This window comes from Poecilia formosa, unplaced genomic scaffold (assembly GCF_000485575.1).
Source record: "Poecilia formosa unplaced genomic scaffold, Poecilia_formosa-5.1.2 Scaffold895, whole genome shotgun sequence".
NCBI classification, from domain to species: domain Eukaryota; kingdom Metazoa; phylum Chordata; class Actinopteri; order Cyprinodontiformes; family Poeciliidae; genus Poecilia; species Poecilia formosa.
In genome coordinates this window covers 26,258-32,086 of record NW_006800834.1, presented here as the reverse complement: position 1 = coordinate 32,086, position 5,829 = coordinate 26,258, and positions in this window count along the sequence as shown.

The window sequence follows — 5,829 nt, the reverse complement described above, 5'->3', positions numbered from 1 at the left end:
TTACCTGAGACAAATGGAAAAGAAGAAGAAAGAAAAGCAAAGACATCTTTGGAGAATTGCAAGAGCAAATCTGATTTGTTACTCCTGTGTAGAAACTTTTATAGTAAAGGTGTATTCTTGTCTTTTAATTTATTCAAATAAGGCATATCTTTGCTCATCCAACCAGGAGCTGTCTTTGACACTCTTTAAAGTTAGAAACTCCCTGTAATTTGTTTCCAAGATCAAAGGCCATTTGTCCCCTTTGTCTAAACAAAGTGGAAGCAGAGACTCTCCTCTACTGGCCTGGACTCCTGCTGTTTTACGTCTTTTCACAGATCAGTGTGAAAGCTGCAACTTCTCCTGATTGTTTCCCACACAGACAAAGGGCAGTACAAAAGATCTTAGCAAACAATCTGCTGTAACTAAAGGTAAAATAAAGGTCAATAGGGCAGAATAAGTATTAATCTGAAAACTATAATTAGACTATTTCAATCATGACATGCTAAGTTTTAAAACTAGCATATTTTAAATGTATTTTCTTAGGAGATAAAATTCTCTTCAGTCATGGGACAAATAGATCAGCTGGAGTCGCCATCTGCTTTTTCAGATGTCCGGGTAAGATTTTGAGTGAAAGAGCGGATGAGGATGGACATTGGGTAGCCTGTGTTTTGGAAGTTGATAATGTCCCAATAATTTGTTAAACATTTATGGATTTAATAATGATCAATGCAATAGAAATCTGTTACATCAAATAATGATGGTTATTGCAGAGTTCACTGCTATTTTTCCTACAGATCATATTATAGTTGGAGAGAATTTCAATTTAACTCCAGATGAATAGATGGATCGATGGCCTTCACTGCTGGTAAAAGAAACTCTAAATCGTATTCTTAAAGATTTTGTTAACACAAAATTGTTGGATGTCTGGAGAGCGCAACAAAGTGTAGTCAAACAGTTCACCTGGCACAAACCAGGCTTGGTCAAAGTAGATCATGTATTGATTATTGGCTGGTTTCTGCTGCAGTCCTAGAGTGTGTTAAAGAAACAGAGACAGCAAACTGTCCTTTAAGCGATCACTGCATCATCAATTTAAAACTACAAAACTAAATAGAAGTTACAAACCTAATAATTACTGGAAATTCAATGCAAAGCTTCTTACAAACTTAGAATTTTGTCAATTTATTAAGGAACTTATTCTAAATATATCAAATGACAATTCTATTGCAACACCAATTCTTAAATGGGAATACTTGAAATATAGCATTAGAAAGTATTCAATTAAATTTGGTAAAGATTTAAACAGAAAAAGAAAAGCAGAAGAGACAATGGTGATTTAAGATCTTATGTCACTTTACAGAAAATTAAGTTGGAGTGATGAGGATAAAGATGCAATAAATAAATTACAATCTAAATTAGATGAGATATAGATAAATAGGGCAAAAGGTGCTTATGTAAGTTCCAGAGCAAGGTGGATTGAAGAAGGAGAAAAGAATAGTGCCTTCTTTTGTAACTTAGAAAAACGTAGACAGGAATATAATGCAATTAATAGTCTTATGATTGATGGAGTGGAATGTTCTGAGACTAAGAGAATAACACAAGAAGTATTTAATTTCTATAGTAATCTTTATAAATCTTCACATACAGAACAAATTACTTCATCATTTTTTTTGAAAAAGTATGAAATCTGATTCCTGTTATTGGTGAAAATTTTAAGGAAATCTGTGAAGAGCTAAGAATCTCTGAATTTGATATTTCTATAAGAAATGGCGTCTGACCGCGACCCAGGCCCAGACGAACTTACAGCTAAAGTTTATAAACATTTCTGGGAGGATTTAAGACTTCTGTTGTTCCAGGCGGTAGTAGAATGTGTTAGAAGGAAGGAACTCAAGGAAACTATGAAACAAGGCGTAATTAAACTAATCCCAAAACCTGGTAAAGATAAGAAAAATGTAAATAATTTAAGACCTATCACATTGTTGAACACAGACTACAAGATCCTAACAAACATTCTGGCAATGAGGTTAAAAGCGGGCTTACCCGGAATAATTAGTCAAACTCAATCCGGCTTTCTCAAAGGTAGATCCATCCATAACAACATCCGCCTGGTTCTGGACCTGATTGATTATAGTCACTTAATAGAATATGATGGTTTTATGTTGTTTTTAGATTTCCAGAAAGCATTTGATTCTGTGGATCATCAATTTATTGTTAACACTTTGAGACATTTTGGATTTGGAAATAGTTTTCTTAGTATGATCACCATGTTAAACACCAACATTAACAGCTGTGTGTTTCTGCCTCAGGGCATATGCCCCAGATTCAAAGTAGAAAGAGGAATCAGACAAGGTTGCAGTATTTTGCCTCTATTATTTATTATAGTCATGGAATTACTAACATTAACAATTAATAACTCTAATATAGAAGATTTGGAAATAAATAACCAGAAAATAATCATTAGCCAATTTGCTGATGATGCAACCCTCTTCCTAAAAAAATAAAGAACAAATTCCTCTAGCTCTAAAGGAAATAGAGTTGTTCTCTCAAGCCTCAGGGCTGCAGCTAAATATAAATAAATGTGCAATTATGAGTATCCATAACTGTTCTGATTCTTCGGTTTCCAATATTCCAGTTAAAAATGAAATTAAGTATTTAGGAATGTGGATTACTAAATGTCAAGCTACTAGCGTAAGAAAAAAAATTACAAGACATTGATAAATGTGGCAAAACCTTAAATAATTGGCTTCAGAGAGACTTGACGTTGTTTGGTAGAACATTAACAAAAACTGAATCCTTATCCAGGCTGATGTATCCTGTATATTCATTAGCCATCCCTCCAAATCTCATAAAGCAGATTAATAGAATAAATTTTAACTTTATTTGGAAAAACAAACACCATTACATCAGAAAAAGAGATTTGCTAAAAAAATTATGAGGAAGGTGGTAGTAAGGCAATTGATTTTGAAATCATGAATAGCACTTTAAAAATTAGATGGCTTCAGTCCCTTTTAAAAAATGGTGATCTTATTTGGTTTATTGTACCGTCATTCATATTTCAGAAAGTTGGAGGTATTGAGTTGTTATTGAAATGTGATTTTGAATTATCTAAACTCCCCCTAAAACTCTCTGCTTTCCATCAACATGTTTTGTTACAGTGGAAACTGATGTTCAAACACAACTTCAGCCCCTATAATGTCCCACTGTGGCACAACAGAGCCATTCTATGTGGTAGAAAATCTATATTCATGAAAGATTGGTGGAATAAACAAATCTGGTCAATTACTCATTTGCTGGATGGAAATGGTGAAATTCTCAGTTTGGAGGAATTTAACAGAAAATATGGAACTGTTCGTTCATTAACAAATTATAAGAAAGTATTACGTAGCATCCTTGATGTCCTTTTTTTGTCAGTTAAAAACAATTTATCTAATTTCTCTATTGGAAGACTCCACAAGATTCAAATTGAGTATGTGAACATTAGAGGTAATTAATGCAACAACAGGTTTTTGAACCAGTATTCAATAAATAACATGTACCCAGGAAGAACAAAAAGCACAGCTCTCTTACAAAATTTTAACAAATCTATGAGAGTCAAAATAAGGACAAATTATTTGAAATTTCCAATTCCTCCCAAACATAAAGAACTACTTTTTAAAATTATAAATAACGTATATCCTTCAAATCAATTCTTAAGAGAGAGATTTAATTTTAATGTAGAGAATAGTGGTTTTTGTACAACTCAATTGGAAACAACTAAACATTTGTTTTATGAATGTAAAGAAGTATTAAACTTATGGGATCAACTTCGTAACAATCTGTCTTCTAAAACAATAAATTTGGGTTTTGTTTTCTTACAAAATATTACATTCAGCTTATCCATTAAAGAAAAAAATCTGGAATTTTTAGTCAATGTTCTGATTATTGTAACAAAATATTATATCCATAAATGTCGATATGCAAAATGCTCCCTCTCAATCAATGCTCTCAAAAATGAACTTTTTTTCTTTTTTAAGTTGTCTAAAAAAGATGCAGAATTTAAACGCAGTAAAGTTGTATGATTTAATGGAAGATTTTTAGTTTGTAGCCTCCTAACATGTCTTTTTTTTAGTCCTTTTATTTCATCATTTAATTACCTTTCTTTCTTTTCATTATTTCTGTTAATTTAGTTATTTTCAATAATTTTTAGTCTTCTCTTGAACCTTTGCAATCAATGTAAATTGTAAACATTAGGAGTTGTGATTTTTGATATTTGTCTTTGTTTTTGACGAATTGTTGTGAGTTTTGTCATTGTTATGCTTATATACTAACAAAAAGAAAAAGAAAAAAAAAACCTACCCACGTGTCAGCACTTCCACAAAAAAACAAAGCAGTTAAACCTGCTATTGTAATGAGGTTTACAAACAGGAAACATAAGAATGAACTCCTAAAACAAGGGAGGAAATTAAAAGGATCCAATGTTTATATAAATGAGCATCTAACCAAAATTAATGCAGATATAGCAAGACGAGCACATTTTCTCAGGAAACAAAAGAAAATACAGTCAACATGGACCTCAAACTGCAAGGTTTATATCAAATTAAATGGTTCACCGGAGGAAGCCAAGGTACTAATGATCAGACAAATTGAAGAGTTGGATAAATATCAGTGAAACAGAACAACCAGGCAACTTCTGATCAACTTTCTGGAATCCAGTAATAAATTGAAAATATACACCTGAATATAGAAACAGATATTGACCCAGACAACAATTTTCTTGATTATTTGAATGACAACTGCCATTACTTCTCTGACGATAACTATAGTCAATGCTTTAATTCAGATTAAGTAATGTCAATTATTCACTTCAACAGCCGCAGCCTTTATGCTAATTATGAAAAAAATCAAAGAGTATTATATCAACTAAAAAGGTCCTTCAGTGTCATAGCAATATCAGAAACCTGGCTCACCTCTGAGAAGGGAGCATACTTCCCACTGAGGGGGTATGAGTTCAATTATATAAGCAGAAAAAATTAAAATGGTGGAGGTGTAGCTTTGTACATAAATAATGAACTCAAATATAAGGTGGTAGAAAAAATGTCAGTGTCAGTTGATGAAGTAATGGAATGCATTACTATTGAAATCCAGTTTAAGAAGCAGAAAAATATCATAGTCAGCTGTGTGTACAGAGCACCAACATCTGGCACTGAAGTCTTTACAAATTACATGGAAACATTTTTTGCTAAGATTTATAGAAAGGGCATTTTCATCTGTGGAGACTTTAATATTGACATGTTGAATTCAAACAAGGTTAAAAGTACAGCTAACTTTATCGATATTATGCATAGTTTAGGTTTATATCCACTAATTACTAAACCAAGTAGAATAGCAACACACAGTTCAACCCTGATTGACAATATATTTACTAATTACATGGAAAGTAAATTGAGAAGTGGACTTCTTATAAATGATATCAGTGACCATCTACCAGTGTTTGTTATCCTAGAAGAGGTTTCCAGAAAAATAAATGAGGGCACCAACATCACATACAAAAGAATATCAGAAGACTCAATAAGAGCATTAAGAAACAAGTTACAAGCAGAGAACTGGAAAGTGTTGTATGAAGAAAAAAATATTGATAAAGCTTTTGAGATATTTATCAAAATATTTAAAGAATTTTACAATAAAAACTGTCCAACTGTACCTTCTAATTACAGGCAAAAAAACAAATATAAGCCATGGATTACTAAAGGATTACAAAACACATGTAAGAAAAAGAATAATCTATATAAACAATTTATAAAATATAAAACGCTTGAAGCAGAGCAAAAATACAAAACTTATAAAAATAAATTAACTATTATTATGAGAAAATGT